Raw genomic sequence first — 17937 nt, 5'->3', positions numbered from 1 at the left:
AAACGAGTTTGAGAACGATGCATTCTGCTTTCATACTGAATGTGTATATTTCAATGCAACTTATGTCTGAATTAGTTCTTACAACTGCATGTGTTTCACACTGATGTACACATAACAACATATTAAACAAGACCAGTCAACAAAGTTAAGCAGACTGCGTGCACTATAGTATGTAAACTCTGTCACTTTTCAGTGGGGACAGTCTGGGCCTACGTGCTCCTCGGGGTGTGCTAAAAATAAACGCACCATGTATTTTTTTTTTGTTTAATATCGCTACAACTTCACATCTCCTAGTGGCTGTTTTCGATCTGAGCGGAGCTTGTGAACTTGTAGTTCTTTTGGCGGTGCATTTACGCTGGTTGCATGGGCGCTGCGCAGGAAGAGACTACATTACCCAGGATGCTTTGTGCCGTGGTGTCAGCTCGGCTAGGCTTCTCTGCGCTTAGGGAGTGTTTCCCATTTAAACAAACACAGCCAGCGCTGAAGATGGCGGAGCTTTTCGAAGTGGCTTAAAGGAACCAGGGTGGTTTCGAGTGGACGTATTTAAACCGGTAAGTAATCGCGATGGAGGAATTACAATGTTTCTGTTTGGTTGATGTTTTGGGTATTAATTACATGATGTGAGTAGTTAGAATGGAGCTTCTTCTTCGTGTTTGTAGTTTTCTTATAGAAATGCTGCTTGGTACAGAATCGCACAGTGTGATCTGTCCTGTCCTGTCCTGGATTTGCATGCATTTAACTCGTATTTTATTCACTAATCTGAATGTTATCATAATATGTGCAGTTTATCCGTATCTTAATTAGTCTCCGGTGCTTTATTATCCGTGTTTAGAAAGAATTGCGCTTTAAAAGTTGAAGTTTGTTACCGTTTGGTGCACGTTTAATATTTCTTTATGTACTAATAATCCATACAGACAATACTTTATAAGTAATGAATGTGGTGCCACATTTATTTGTACATTATTTATACTGAATATGGTTTTATCTCGGTTAGCAAGTTAATAACAGGCTCAAAATTAGTTACGTTTGCACTTATTCCAATAATCACGCGTTTAACATGCACATTCTTTTATAATTCTAGTTAAATCGACACAAATAAACATAAAGCTTTTTTTGTTAGTATTATAAATATATATTAATACATAACCGTTTGTTGCGTTAAACTTTATTACAATTTGGTGATATGGTGCATAACTAACTAGTCAACACCAAATATCGCGATACTTCAGGCTTTATTGTGGCAGTGTCTCTAGGTATCGCGAGATTTGTATTGTTTTGAGGTCAGCTAAAATGTTAGCAAAACAGTGCCGAAGTGAAATTAACTGTTCAAATGGACACTTTCTACACCTTATAACGTTTCAATGTAATAAATAATAACCACTTCATCACACCGCTGGTCTGACCAAAGGTCACGGTGTGAACATGCACTTTTACAAGAAATTCCTCAAACCTTTCTGTCACTACACTACACGTCAAAATGAAACCAGACTTCAGCTTTTACAATCACAGTCACTGTATTGCTTTTATGCAATATAAGTCCATGTTTGTTCGAATTTGACCAGTCAGGTAAACAAAAAATGAAGTCCAATGTTTAATGGTTGGCATTCTCCATGGAGCACTGGTAGTTGTTAACTGGAAGCCACTCACTGTTGGTAATTGTGTTCTCTGTATTAATATTATATTACATTTCCTCTCATGTTGTTGTTTTTGACAACCATTCCCCCATTGGCTCACTAAAGACTAACCAGACTACACGTCTAAAGACTAACCAGACACTATGGGAACTCAAGTTGGGACTTTACTTGACAATGCAGACAAAATCACAATCCAGTTTGTTGAACTGTATGGCATTTAGCAGATGTTTTTATCCAAAGCAACTTACAATTGCAACCATCCACAATCCAATCAATTGAAGGTTAATGCCAGCATTGGGGCTTGAACCAGTTACCTTTAGATCACTAGTCAAGTATCGCTGAGTTACTACTGCCCCTAATCAAGCTGATCCTGCCTTCAAATCCTGTCAAAATGATCATAATCACACCACCACAATCTGGTAATAACTAGTAGGAATTTTTTATATACCCCAGATTTGTAAGGAGACATAAATAACATATGTAGACAGATTGACTTGTAAATTGGTTTTGTTTGTGTTGTTCATCACTGACCCATGAAATCTTGCAGGCTGTTATGTCTTTTTAACACCAGACAAGCAAAAGTGCATTCAAATCACTTTAATATATCAAAAATACGTCTTAGTTGGTGATTGTAACACGATAAGCAGAGTTCTATCTTCACGTTGGGACACGATGCAAAATATCCAAATCATTTCTGTACAATGATCATTTCTGACACCAAACTGTAAATTGGGAATTTTATATACATTGAGCCAGCATTCAGCATTTTGTAGTGCTGTGTGATCTCAGTTCAAATCAAATGGCAGCTGAAGAAAGTTTCACAACCAGTTTGTACAGACAACTTTAAACTTAAGTCTAAGCTTCTGATGAGCACCTGAAGGTGGCATAAGTCAAGGTGAGTGACCAACACTAAAGGGACAATCGCAGTATTTCCAAATTCCCATTGGCTTCTCAGCCCAGCCCACAGCAGGGCTCATACAAGTCCAGCCAGACTTTATTTTGCTGTATCTTAATATACTAAAATACAGCAACATGGTGTATCATTCAGCACCTTGAGGTGAAAAATAAGCCCTGTTGGTGTGTCTTATTAGCCAACTTGATTAATTTACCTTTAAACCTTTTATGCTTTATACACTTCAAGGGTTATTACCAGTGCGTTCGAAAGGTTGTTGTTATGGCTTGTTTGAGATTCTCTGGTCATGTTGAGGCTGATAGGAAAAACTGCAATACTTTGAAGTTTGCAACACAAATTACACAGCATTTGGTTTGACCAGGATCTTAGTTATGAATAATAGAGCCATAATTAAAAGTTATGAAATATCTTCTCTAATTACCAAACTATGATGGCTGGCTGGGTGTTGAGTAAGTCAGCATGCCAGTGAACATGCCAGTGAACATACTTATCATCTGCATTTCTATGGTCAACCTGTGGCCACACCAGAGACCTTCTGTAGTCAGACTGGGACTAAGTGGTTGGAGATGGAATTAGACTCTGTTGTAGTTTAGATAGCTGTGCATATAGTACATATAACAGCCTATGTGACTTGCTAACAACATGTCAATCATTTTTAGCTAAGACTTAGCAGAAACTGTAAATAGTACAAATGGGTAAGGCATTTACACCACCTTTGTTGGTAGGTATTGTATTATGTATAGTCTTGTATACAAGTTTAGCTGATAAAACTTCTCAAGTTAGCCCTCGTTTTAATCTCCCTTGTTGTGATACGGCTACTTCAGCTCTTTTTAAATCAGCGAAGTAGTTCTGCGTCTGGCCAATGCTACGACTTTATCCTGACTCCAAGTTTTCCTTGCTGATTTGAGTCATGCTGAAGATTTGTAATGCGATACCATTGATCTAATTTAAATATCGGAAGCTAAAATCACAGTGTTCTTACTCAAAAATACCTGGTGTTACCACAGCTTTACAGATCTACCTTTGACCTGTTTGTGTTGCTTTGTACACTTACGTACAACTTTTCTCAAAATGTGTTTTGTTAAAAATGGTCTGCTAATGTTTATTTAGGAGCTTGGCTGTGACTTTATTTTGGCTGTACCTAACTTTGGAACTAGAACTTATGTATACATCGCAGTCTGGGTCACTGTTACCAAGCTGAACTATTTTGGTCTCTGTAAACAACAAAAATGCATCTTTAAAATATATTTATGAGTGAATTGACCTTATTTAGACTCCTGACTGTCGCTAAATACAGTTCTTCTTTATAGAACCATCTGCTAAATGGTGTAAACTTGAAGTAATTTAAAGTTAAAGCTTTATACATCAACACAGCAAGCAGTTCTGCTGTTTGTGGCAGAACATCCAATAAGGGACTGTGGTAGCTTAGTGCTTTAGATACTGGACTGTTGTTTGAGGGTTGCTGTTTCAAGTCCACTTCCAGAGTTGTCACAGTTGGGCCCCTTAGCAAGGCCCTTAAGTCTTACAATTGTAAATCGCTTTGGATAGAAAGCGTCCACTAAATGGTGGCATGTGCAGATCCGATCTCTGTGGTAAATTTAATCCTAATTTCTCTGGCCCTAAACGATCTACTTCTAATAATTAATTCTAGTGGCATTTTAATTCCACAACCTCACCGGTCATGTGATCGTGGATATGAAATATAGGAGAGAAATAAAAGATTTGTGAATGAATTCCCGCTCACTGGACGTCTGCGCACGGCTCTGACTCTCTGTGTGGGAAAAGACCCCCTGAACTCTTCCTCGCACTGACCGCAAGCCGAGCCCCCTCCTCCCGGCTCCGATCCCTTTATCTGCTCTTTTCTCTCCGTCCCTCTCTCACACTCGCTGGGTGTCAGGCTGCATTAACTATGAATCAATCTTGTGTCAGAGGCTTTGACTGAAGCGGGGGTTGCGGGCTGAGCCGGTTTATAGATTCCACGTCCTCCTCCACATCTTACCGTGCACTCTGTTACTTATTAACGCCGCGGTTCTCTCTGGGGACGAGAGGAGCGTCCGTGGGTTTCGCGCTCTGGTTTCAGCTGGAGCGGGCGGACCAGTTTTCGGTGTTGCGTCAACACGACAGGAATACGCCTGTTCCAAAGGTAGCTGGGTAGTTCACTGCGCTACTCTGGTAGACCGTTCTGAGTGTGCGAGTTGAGCTCGCGGTGCTGGATAGTGGGTCGGGTATTGATTGGGTGAAGTTGAAACAGTGTGAAAAGTGGACGTCTCATCGCCTCTCGTTGGCACGCTGCGTTTTTGTCGACGTCCGCTCTTTCCACCAGAGAGCTCGAATTGGTGACATTCTTTTAGTGTGGAGTCAGAGCTTGTTTTCGTGTGCCTGCGCGAGCAAGCGAGGGAGAGAAAAATAGTGTGCATGGGAGACAATTGCTTGTAGACAGGAGGTGTGTGTGTGGTGTGTGTGTGTGTGTGTGTTGCCGTGGCTATGGGAGGGCTGCAGATGACAGTGTGCTGAAACAACAGCTTGATTGTTGCCCCAATTGAAATCTGATACCTCGGCCTTGGCGGCAGCAGCGGCTTTTTTGCCTCGAGCTAGTTAAAGGTGTCGATGCGCGCTGCTTTAGTCTTGTGTGATATTAGCATGCTAGGCGTTTAAGCACAATTCAGCACACTGGCTTTGTTTTAAAGTAATATACTTCGATATCTATCTTCAACCTTCAGTAGGGATGCATTGTAATAGGGGCTGAGATGAAATACCAGTATTAATACCTAGTCTGGAGAGCTGGAGTCTTAATGGTGCCACTGGTCTGTCCGCACACTTTACAGATGAAGTATGTTCAAATTGCCCCTCCCCTGTGATGCCACTGACCACTTCTTTTCACCGACCAGTGGCAGACTGGTGGTTATTAAGCAGAGTTTTAACTCTTTACTGAGATACAATGCAAAATATCCATATCATTTTTGTATTAACATGAGGGAGGCCCGGCTCAATGGGTAGCACTGTCGCCTCACAGAAAGGAGGTCCTGGGTTCGATTCCCAAGTGGTGCGGTTCGGGTCCTTCCTGTGTGGAGTTTGCATATTCTCCCCGTGTCTGTGTGGGTTTTCTCTCACAGTCCAAAAACATGCAAGTGCGGTGAATTGGAGATACAAAATTGTCCATGACTGTGTTTGATATTAAACTTGAACTGATGAATCTGTCCTGTTATGAATGTTACCAAAGTGTGTAAAAAACGTGACTTTAAAATCCTCATGAATTAATAAATATCATGGATTTGGGATGGATTGTCCTACATGCTTATGTTCAGGTGTCCACAAATCTCTGGCCTGATAATAAATATATATAGTATATATTAAAGTATACTACATATACTAGTTCTGGGTCATTAAGAGAGAGTCTTCTGGCCAGTGAGAGTAAACTATATGATTATTCTGAATTAAAGACCATCAGTCTTGTTGGAATCGATTTCTAAAGTTTAGCATTTAGGTGAGAACGTTACTAAAGTCCTGACATTTAAAACAGGGCACGAGTCCTTAATTAGTCACAAACAACAAACCAAAAAGTGCTTGGAAATTCACATGAGTCACTGTGGTGCTGCATGCAGTGGGTGTGTGTGTGTGTGTGTGTGTGTGTGTACGTGCGCATACGTTTTGACGTGTGACTGCATCTGTTTTACTGACTGTGTGTGTGTGACTGTGTGTGTGTACGTGTGCGTAAGTTTTGACGTGTGACTGTGTGTGTGACTGTGTGTGTGTACGTGTGCATACGTTTTGACGTGTGACTGTGTGTGTGTGACTGTGTGTGTGTACGTGTGCATACGTTTTGACGTGTGACTGTGTGTGTGTGTGTGTGTGTGTGACTGTGTGTGTGTGTACGTGTGCATACGTTTTGACGTGTGACTGCATGTGATCGTACATGTGTGACTGTGTCTGCGTGCGCATGCGTGTGTGTCCTTATGTATATTAAATTAGAGGGCCGTGTGTGTGTGTGTGTGTGTGTGTTAGTTTCTTCCAGCTGCTGTTCTGGTGTAAACTCATGTTTCCATAACGACACCTCTGCATGGTCAGCTCAAGGTTAGCAGGGTTGGATTGATGAACGGAATGGGATTGATGACTCATCACTCACACACATACGGTCACTTGCAGAAGTAATTCAAACACCCCCCCCCCCCCCCCCCCCCCTCTTGTAATTAGAGCCGCACATTGAATTACACTCATAAATTGAATGATAGAATAAATTAAAGCTACAATACAGAGCACAGCTACCTTAATAGTTGAATGTAAACCTAAAACATCCAGCGACTGACTCAGATGTAAATACTTGTCCGTGTTTTGACACCCCCCACCCCGCGTCAACAGAATTGGTTGGGAGTTTTCCAAGCTCAGTTACCAGAGTCGTGTTTTTAGCTGCTTTAGACTTCAACCGATTCCTAACTGAATTGCCTTAGGATTGCTGGGACGCTTTATAGTACAGATTAACCAGTAAACGTGATGCACTTGAACACTACGTGAATGAAAAACTCCATCCATCCATCCATCCATCCATCCATCTACCTACAGTGACTAATCTGCACAGTTTTTTACGCTGGACGCCCTTCCGGACCCAAATCTCTTATATATCCGGGCTTGGGACCAGCACTGAGATCACACTGACAAGTGCACCTTATAATGGCTAGGCTGTTTCGGCCACCCCCTTCACCCCCTACCAGGACGTTAGCCAATCACATCCGGGCGGACACTCGACCGGTCGAGTTCATCACTGAGGTTCGAACCCCGGATCCCAATATCACAGAAGCAGTAGCTCGGTGGGTAGCACTGTCGCCTCACAGCAAGAAGGTCCCGGGTTCGATTCCCAGGTGGAGCGGTCCGGGTCCTTTCTGTGTAGAGTTTGCATGTTCTCCACGTGTCTGCATGGGTTTCTTTCTACAGGATAATGAGTCCCAGACGTGCAAGTGAGGTGAATTGGAGATACAAAATTCTCCATTTCAGCTGATGAATCTTGTGTAACCAGTAACTACCTGTCCTGTCATGAGTGTAACCAAAGTGTGTAAAACATGACATTAAAGTCATAATAAATAAAAGAAATGTTCAGATTGAACCCCCTCCCGAATATACAAACCCCTGCTCTATAGATTTAAAGACATTGCGCAATTTCAGTTCAGATTTCTGAGCAGTCGTTGTCGAGTGTAGCCGGCGTTGATCGAATCCTGATGTCCTGTGCGTGTCGGGAATTGTTTAGCTCAGGAAAAGCCACAAACACCAGCAGTGACGGAGCTGTTTATCTTAACCCAGGCGTTTTGGATGGAAGCTAATTGCGGAGCTTTTTGTAAATATAAAGCGTAACTTGTACTTTTTTTTGTTTGTTGGCAGATTCGTTCCTTTCGTTAAGCACAATCTTCCTTTCTGATTCTTTCTCTCTCTCTCTCTCTCTCTCTCTCTCTCGAAGAACGCTCGTAAACCAGGTTCGCCTGAGCGAGCCCCCAGGAAGGGTCCGGCAATGTAACCGCCGTAAAAAGGTAGCCGTGTGCATGTGTTACGTTACAGGCCCCCTTGTATAAAACCAGAGAAAAGTTCGGAGTAGCGGCTTAAGCGTTACCAGATGCTTCCTTCGTCAATCAGCGAGCACGGAAAGAAAGAGCCGGAGCGAGGGAGCGTCAACTCTGGATGAACTTCTGAACTGCTAAGCAGCCACCTTGTTTTCATTCTGCCAGCCTCCCCGCCCCCTTCCTGACGCTCCGGCACGTACGGCTCCGAATTTTAACTGCGTAAAAATGCCTGTTTATTCCGAGCAGTAGTGGAAAGCTGTGGAATCCATTTTAGAAGGATTAGAAGGAAGCTTTCAGACTTTTGAATTGTGCTCGGCTGACACCTGAGATCCAGTAGGCTTCCATTAGATTCTGGAACATAACTGCAAGGATTTACATACATTCAGAAACAAACCAAGCGATGGTCTTTTGTTCCAGAAGGCATCATCATGCCAAACATTACGCCAAACAGCCGAAGCATGAATTTTATTAAGATTTCCATGTACTGGACCAAACCCAGACCTCCCAGTGTTCACCCTCCACTATAGTTCACGTTCCATACTGCTCCGAAATCCAATGGTGGTGTGCTTTATACCGATCAATAAGTCGTAGTCAGTTTTTGTGCTGATGCAACTGATGCAAATGACAGTGGACCATATTTACTCTGACATCCAGTAGGCTTCCATTCATCTACACCTCTGGAAAGTCTTTTCTTTAGATTTTGGAACAAGACTGCAGGGATTTATGTACATTCAGAAACGAACCAAGCGATAGTCATTTGTTCTTGAAGGCATCATCATGCTGAAACAAGAGCTTTGCAAAAAGACCCCAAACATCCGAAGCATGGATGAAGATTTCCATTTACTGGACCAAACCCAGACCTCCCAGTGTTCACCCTCCACTATAGTTCACATCTGGCACTGCATGCAGATTACCATAACCCAGATGTGTCCTCAGTCTGCCAATGTGTACGTTTCGATTCCACACTCCAATCCAATGGTGGTGTGCTATACACCAATCAATCAATCGTTATTTTAGATTTATTATTATTATTATTTTTTTAACCAGCTGTGCTTACACAAAAACACAACGGACATGACATGGACTATTTCTGGACTATGTCTGGAATGCTTCTTTTCTGTAAATAAATAATGAAACACCGTATACGTTATCATATCCCTCTAATGTCAATACGCCGCCATGGCTTTGTGATGGTTGGCTGCACAGATGGGTCAGCTTTTTCCAATGCCCTCTGTCCCGTGTCGCCTGTATCAGACTATCCTCTGATAATGCGATCCATGTCATGATGTCAAACCACGAGTCCGTCCACAAGACCTTTCACGACTCTGCCTTCAATGTCATGTGGGTATCTCATCACATGATCGAAGCTGCATAACTGTTTTTAAGGTTTATTTTGGGTTTTCTGGAGAGAGGATTCTATAGGCTGCTGAGCTGTTGTTGCTCCTAAAGAAAAATACTGCTAAACGGGACTAAGATGTCCATTCTACTGACCAGCCAATGTTGGACTAATGTTTTAGGTTTTTAATCTTTTAGGTCAATTTGCATCAATATATCAAACTAGCAGATGGTGGCTCGAGGGGTAGCACTGTTCCCAGAAGGTCCTGGGTTCGATTCCCAGGTGGAACGGGCCAGGTCCTTTCTGTGTGGAGTTTGCCCCTTCTCTCCGTGTCTGTGGGTTTCCTCCGGGAGCTCCGGTTTCCTCCCTTAGTACAAAGACTTAGTACAAAGTAAGTGAGGTGAACCGGAGATATAAAATTAAACTAGAACAGATGAACCAGTAACCAGTAACTACCTGTCCTGTCATGAATGTAACCAAAGTGTGTAAAACATGACGTTAAAATCCTAATAAAATACTAAATAAATAAATCTAACCTTGTTGATTTGATTACGTTAGAAACTTATTGGCTTTTTTATGATTCTGGATGTCTTAATTCGCATTTCGAAGCCACCACGTGATGACGTGTGTAATCAGGTCAATCCGGGTGACGCACGGGTTCAGAATGCGGCTTCATACTTTCAGGAAGAGCTGGATCTACCAGAGCAAGTTCTACCAGCTCGTGAACTGGACCTATGCCTCACAGTCTGTAAAGCGATACTTTCGGTTCTTCGAGGAGCGATACTTTACTTCAGAGTAGGAGATCTACAGGGTTCAAACCTCAGCTGATATGTTAGACGCTCTCTAACGAGTAATGGAAGCCTGGGTGGGGATGAAACTTTAATTATCGTTTTTAATCTTTTAGAGGTTTAAAGGATGTGTTTCCGTAGCTCTTCGTGTCGCTCTTATCAGTAGTCTAGCAAGTTGTACCATGCTAACCTTTACTCGCCCTGCCGCTCGAACGCATTACAGTCGGATGATGAAAGAATTAGATGCACTTTGTGTAGCTTTATGCCAGATGACCGCTTCCTCCTGGCTGAGTGAATTGAACAGGGAGCTAAACTCACTCTCAGAAGATTCAAAGGAGTCGTTTTGGACCGAATTGGTGGTGCAAAATTTGATTAGTTGATATTTAGCGACTTGGGATCTGTTGCTTATGTGTTTAAGGGTTTGTAGACCTAACTAGGGCAGAGTGGAAATAAATAGATAATTGATACTACACCACATGGCCAAAAGTATACAAACAAATGACCATGAGCCTTATAACCTTGAGTATTCATATTTACATTTACATTTTCGGCATTAAGCAGACGCGTTTATTAAAAAAAAATACTTACAGTACTGCGATTTAATATTGTTTAAGCAATTGAGGGCTAAGGGCCTTGCTCAAGGGCCCAACAGTGGCTACCTGGCAGTGGTTGGGCTTAAACCAGAGACCTTTCAATTACTAGTCCAGTAATAGGCTACAACCCTGTAAATAGCTGCCATACTTATAAATATATATAAATATATACAGGCACCACTTTACACAAAATGTTTAGTAATGTCTGTGGGAATTTGTGCCAGGTTAGTCCAAAGAACATTTATAAACTCAAGGAACCAATGTAGGATGGGACGCCCTGGCTTGCAATTGACATTCCAATTCATTCCAAAGGTGTTTAGTCAGTGTTAAGGGGGCAAAAGTGTTTTCAAAGCATCAATAGACAACACACAACAGCAGTGATGATCACGCTTCAATAAGAGACGTCACACTTCCATTGCGCACTCATGTGTAGCACAAATGAACCATGACCTGAATTAGAACTCAACCCAACAGTGGCAGCTTGGTGATGGCGGAACTTGAACTGGCAACCCTAAAAGGCTGAGCATCCACTGCTCAACTGACCAAAGGACTGGCCAGTTCGGTCATGAATATGGTTTTGCCTTTGATGTCATGTGGGTACCTGATCACATGATCAGAATTACGTAACTTTAAAAAAATGTGGAGAGAGGGTGCGTTTGGCTGCTGAGCTGTTGTTGCTCCTGAATTTGCAATAAAAAATACAGCTAAATATCTTACAACGTCCATTCTACTGTCCAGCCAACATTGGGCTATAGAAATAGTTACTTTTTTAGCCATTTAATAAAAAATTTTTACACCAAAAGTACAATATTGTACACTCTACAGTGTAATTCCACAGACTGGTGAACTTTGGCTCAGTCTTCCACGCCTAATCGTGTTGAATAGTTTTTTAGGAAGGATCTGGCACACTCGGTTCATTTCTAAGAATAGTCTCTACAGTTTGTTCGACAGGTTGTTCTGTGGTAAGCGAGACTACTTCCTGGACTGATGTCTTTCGCTACGTTCGGCAGGCTCCGTTATGTCACCGCTGTTTGTGGGCTGTTGTCAGGGCAGCCCGGCAGACGGTACACTCCGTTCTGTCGTCTTAATTAAGAGAAAGTACGACCGTCAGCCACCTTCTTTTGAAATGCAGCAGTCAGTCGGTGGTATGAAATGATCCTCGAGTGTTTGGTGTTGGTTTGGTTGATGAACTCTTGGTGTGTGTCGAGTTCTGGCTCACATGTTGCGCGGGTGAAAAGGTGGGCAGGGATTTAATCAGGGACATCCGACAGGTTTGCAGATCTCTTGAGGACCGGACTGATTTTCAGGTGTCCGATACTAAAGCTAATCACTATCAGTCGTGCTGATATTTATGGTCATATTTTTTGGTCCGTTTTTGGTCAGTCGGTCCTGGATTCGGTAAGGTTGCTCTAAGACAATGTCCACTGTAAGAAGCTCTATATGATATGATATTGGCTATGTCCGAAATCCCATACTTCCATACTAAACAGTATGTGAAAGCAGGTAGTGTATCCGAATACGTAGTATTCATTAAACAGTACGTAAGAAGTACCCGGATGACCTACTGCCCATAATTCAACAGGAGCTGCAACTGCGTAGAGACCTAGATTAACAATGTTATTATTGTGTACAACCCCGAATAACGTTATGAGTAGCTTTGTGGGGAACGTGGCAATGTGACGTCATGCATCACGTGACGTTGGTCAGATGGCGGACGTAGTACTTCCACTGTTGTGTGAATACCGCATACTCGCGTACTTAAAGAGCGTACTCCTTTACCAGCCGAGCGTTGCGCACTGCCTCCAATTTAGTTTGTGCTACGGACACAGCCCTGGTATTTAGATGATGATAAATGGTGCACCTGTACTCTCGACTTTTGGCACAAAGGGTTTGGAAGGTAGAATGTGGCTCTGGTGTTTACCAGATCAACTTTAGGAGAGGTTTGCGTGTTGTTTTCCTTGCAACCATAGTGCCGTAATCTGCTAGCTTTAGACCTAGAGTTTTCGTAGGAGTGTCTATAACGTGACAAGCAGTAGGAATGTAAAAGAGCCAGTTCCACGCTGGTATTATTTTTGAGATGTCTTTTCAGTTCATCACGTTTGTCACCTCGTGTTTTTCAGCTAAAATATTGAAAAATATTTACACAGTGAACACCAGTCATAGTGAAAACCATTAAACAGTTGTTGATGGGTTGTCGGCATTTAGCAGACGCTTTTTATCCAAAGTGACTTACATTACAGTTACAGTATACAGTCTAAGCAATTGAGGGTTAAGGGCCTTCTGATTACTAGTCCAGTACCCTGACCGCTAGGCTACAACTGCCCTCTATTTACCAGTTGTATTTACCATTCGTATGGCTTGAACCAGCAGCCTTCTGATCACTAGAACAGTACTTTAACCACTAAGCTACCACAGCTCCATAGTGCTACTAGACTGTAGACCAAAATAAACAAGTCACCATCATGTATCATGGTAATGGTACCTGCCATGACCCAGATCAAAACTGTCCCCTCAATAGCTAAGTGTCATTAGTTTAATAATCTGCCAGAAGAAGTGGTATCAGGTGCAGTAGTGTTGTTAGGATTCTGGTAAAGTACTTCCTCAGTCAGAAAAAAAACCCCAACAGCTTCCTGGATTACAAGCGGTCCGCTAATAAAAAGGCCAAAATAGAACGAACACCCATTGTGCATGGAACAAAATGTGTGTGGTATAACTCTACGTCTCTGTGTGAACCTCATATTAAGGCCAGGATATCTAAACAGAGTTTAAAAATCCAGATCTGCTGCTGCACCTGGTAACCGTACAACATCCTCTACCAGCGGTGGTATAATGGCATCGATAGGAAGGCGTAATGATGTCATAATTTCCGTATCAGGCTGAGACCGCAGACTTTTAGATTTATGCAGCTTTAATGATACTTGGGAAGCTTGTTTCTCTTTTTTTTCTTTGTATTAAGGTGAGAGAGAAACAATATCTCAATTTCTACTGTACGTAGTGAATTGACAATAAAGAAATCTTGAATCTTGAATCTTGTTTGCTCAATACACGGTGCTCTGATATCACTGGTACGGCTTTTAAAAATGGTTTTTATGGTGGAATGATGTGTTTTTTTAAGACTTCGGGATTCCTTTGTGACTGTAACATTGGATTGGCAATTTAAGCCCTAGGAACTAGACATGTCGTCTCAGATGGAAAAGGTAGAAAGTTTGAGACTTGTGGTCTGGATCACTGTCATTTTATAGCTCAAACAAAAACCTAAATACCCATAGTCCCTAGTTTAGGTTTAGAAAGACACGTTTAGCTTAGGAACCTTGGTGGAACTGACTGTGTCGTGATGCGTCAGCAATCGTTGGTATAACGCACGTGACGCTTGTTTACTCGGTCACTGATTAGCTCCTCCGCTTAGATAAGAGAACCTCTAAGATTCACGTTCACCCGCCGCTTTATTAGCAACACGTGTACGCCCGCTGGTGCACGTTTTTATCAGATCCGCCAGTCGCGTGTCAGCAGCGCGGCGCATAAATCAGACGGACAAAGGTCAGGGGTTTAAGTTCACATGACGGTGCCATGGTTGATGGGTTGTATTTACCAGTTGTGTGGCGGTTCAGTACCCTAACAACTAAGCTACCACTGCTCCATAGTGCTATTAGGCATGTTAATAGTTAAACATACTTCTCGAATTGACTGATTTGTATCCCAGACACTGCCAGCTTGCCACTGTTGGACCCCTGGGCCAAGGTCCCTAACCCTTAAATACTTAGATTGTGTTTGCTCTCAATTAGAAGTCACTTTATAAAAGGTGACCACTAAATCCACAAACAATTGGAAGCTGCAGAACATTGGGACCCTGTTTACAGTCAAGCAAGCTTTACATCATTATGGGATTGGAGGCATCCAAGAAAGTAGCTCCTGCTCCTGCCCAGCAACCCCCAAGTCCATGATCATGTGCATATCCTCCTCCAAAACCACTGGCGTTAATATGGAGCTGCCTGTTATAGCAGCCTGTTGTGTTCTGTAAACGATTTCCAGGGATTTTAGTGTGTGTCTGTGGGAATTAGTGCTTTTTCTTGTAGAACTTGTTCAGTGGTGTTGGGGTGTTAGTTTTTGCAATATTTGTATTTAGTAGTTGTGTAAATACTTTGATGGCTTGTAATACATACTACGAATACAGATGTTCCACAAGGGAGGCGACACTAAAGTGCTGTGAAGGAATTGGAGTCGTCCAAGCAGCCTAGCCGTTGGGAGGTACAAGTCTCATACTATAGCCTGGCCCGGGACAGGCTATGAGGCAGTTGTAGTCTAGCAATGAATGTACTGGACTTGTAAGCAAAAGGTTGCTGGTTCAAACCCCTCCACTGCTGGATTGACACTGTTGGGCCCTTGAGCAAAGCTCTTAGTCCTCAATTGCTTAGAATACATACTGTAAGTTGCTTAGGATAAAAGTGTCTCCTAAATGCTGGAAATGTAAATGCTATATCATTGGTACAGTTTAGATTAATTGAGGTTCTTGGGTTAAGCTGGTTGATTTGAAACGTAGTCGTGCAACCAGCTCACTGCTAGAAAATGTAGTCAAACTAACTGAAGTCGCTTGAAGATGCTACTTGCACTGATTCCTCCGCCAGCACTGGGTGTCGAATGTCACACAACTGCTCAGCGGTCCGTACCTAATTGATGTTGACGGTTTCAATAAGCTTCCTCTTCACTCATCACTCTTTGTTAAGAAGGTGATCCATTAAAAAGCCAACAAAGGTGTTGTCCACAACGGTGGCATCCGAACTCCCGACCCCTTCACCTGCGCTCGTCTGACTTCGCCACCGAACCAAGCGGTGTTTAGCTCCCTTCAGCACGCGGCCAATCGTACAGCTTCGGCGGTCCACGCCCGGTCAGGGGTTATCTCGGAGAAGCCGACTGAACCGCTCGGCCTTTAACCCGTCTCATTATCTCTTGTGCTGAGTGTTTAGTGTCACGTCACGGCTTCTGTTGGCTCTGGAAAGCGCCGGTGTCCTTTTTCTAAATCAAACTAATTTGGCAGCACGAGTCTCACTGATAGGAGTGATTGCGCAACTAGGGAGCTGGGTGGTTAGAAAGAAGTGTTTTGTGGGCACTTAGCACCCAGAATTTACATCCAGAACCATGAGTATGGGGGCTGGTTTGACTGTGTTCCGACTCCATTTGATTTTGAAACACTAAGGTCAGGCATTGACGTTTGAGCATATGGCCGGCCTGAGGTCGACGTTCCATTTTCCTCCAAAGCCTTTAGGGTGTGAAATCAGAGCTTTGCAATTTTTTAAAGCATCATTTATGGACCTACTGGAATAGCATCGAGTCGTATAGAATCATGATTCCTTTTTGATTGAATTAAGGGAATCACTTTTGAGCCATTTTGGCTCAAACCCTCCTCCACCAAACCTTGGTTTATTTACCAGACTGCTGGGTTATGATGCTTGATTCATCACTCTTGGACTTATGCATTTTTTTCCAGTTGAGCAGTTGTTGCTCCTAGACTTTCCTCTTTACAAAATCAGCACTTAAAGTTAGCCTCAACAGCAACTGAAGGAATGAAGTGTGATGAACTGATTTGTTGGAAAGATTCACAATATCACAGACACTTCCAGGTTGGCTCTGTTGGGCCCCTGAGCAAGGCCCTAAACCCCTAATTGCTTGGATTGTGTTTAATCTTGATTATAAGTCACTTTATGAAAGGCCACCACTGAATCCTCAGAAGAATTGGGAGTTGTAGAACATTGGAGACACTGTCCACAGTCAAGCAAGCTTTACAGTATATCATCATGAGCTTGGAGGCATCTTCTGCCCAGCAACCCTCAAGTCCTTGATGATGTGGACATTCACTTCCAAAACCACTGGCATTAATGTGGAGCTTCGTGAAGGCCACTGGAGTTCCTCCACCCCTAGACTCCACTGGAGTTCCTCCACACCGGACTCCACTGGAGTTCCTCCACACCGGACTCCACTGGAGTTCCTCCACGCCAGACTCCACTGGAGTTCCTCCACGCCAGACTCCACTGGAGTTCCGCCACCCCAGACTCCACTGGAGCTCCTCCACCCCAGACTCCACTGGAGTTCCTCCAACCCCAGACTCCACTGGAGTTCCTCCAACCCCAGACTCCACTGGAGTTCCTCCAACCCCAGACTCCACTGGAGTTCCTCCAACCCCAGACTCCACTGGAGTTCCTCCAACCCCAGACTCCACTGGAGTTCCTCCACCCCAGACTCCACTGGAGTTCCTCCACCCCAGACTCCACTGGAGTTCCTCCACCCCAGACTCCACTGGAGATCCTCCACCCCAGACTCCACTGGAGTTCCTCCACCTAAAACTCTACTGGAGTTTCTCCACACCAGACTCCACTGGAGTTCCTCCAACCCCAGACTCCACTGGAGTTCCTCCAACCCCAGACACCACTGGAGTTCCTCCACCCCAGACACCACTGGAGTTCCTCCACCCCAGACACCACTGGAGTTCCTCCACCCCAGACACCACTGGAGTTCCTCCACCCCAGACTCCACTGGAGTTTCTCCACACCAGACTCCACTGGAGTTCCTCCACCTCAGACTCCACTGGAGTTTCTCCACGCTCCTCAAGGCTGGAAGCATAGTGTTTATATTATATAATTAATTGTATAGACTTTTTAGCAATGGGTGTGGACATATTTGTGTGTGTAAACTTTTGACCTCTGCTGTATCAGTCATGGCAGCTATAAAATGTAAAGCAATTTTACACACTTTGCCGTCATGATCAGGTTCACGTTATCAGACGTCCGCTGTTCTTATACGACTCTCGTCCAGCATGCTAACCTTTACTTACCCTCCTGCTCCGACACATTACAGCCACGTGACGGAAGATTTAGAAACCTCCTCCTGCTTTCCGAGGTGCACGTCACATAGCTTTGTGCCAGATGATCGCCTCCTCATGGCTCAATTAATTTAACAGCGAGCTAAACGCACTCTTAAAAGGTTCAAAAGCCGCCGTTTGGTGGTGCTAACTCGATTAGTTGACGTTTAGCATCAGTGCCCATGTGGTTCGGGAGCGGGGAATCTGTTGCCGCTGTTCCCGAGGGCTCCTGCCCCTCGCGACCCTTCTGTCCGCTCAGCGTTCATAAGTCATTTAAACA

General features: G+C 43.5%; 1 protein-coding gene across 1 annotated transcript in view; it reads left to right on the top strand.

Annotated features, from left to right (window-relative positions):
• The first annotated feature begins 471 nt into the window (after positions 1 to 471).
• Positions 472 to 17937, top strand: part of ncoa3 (nuclear receptor coactivator 3) — a 44029-nt gene continuing 26563 nt past the window's right edge. The window contains exon 1 of the mRNA XM_062986542.1: positions 472 to 551. The gene's annotated coding sequence lies outside the window, so the exon portion shown is untranslated. The remainder of the gene's footprint in view (positions 552 to 17937) is intronic.

The sequence above is a fragment of the Trichomycterus rosablanca genome, chromosome 24 (genome assembly GCF_030014385.1).
Source record: "Trichomycterus rosablanca isolate fTriRos1 chromosome 24, fTriRos1.hap1, whole genome shotgun sequence".
Lineage (NCBI taxonomy): Eukaryota > Metazoa > Chordata > Actinopteri > Siluriformes > Trichomycteridae > Trichomycterus > Trichomycterus rosablanca.
This window is presented reverse-complemented; position numbering and strand designations above follow the sequence as displayed.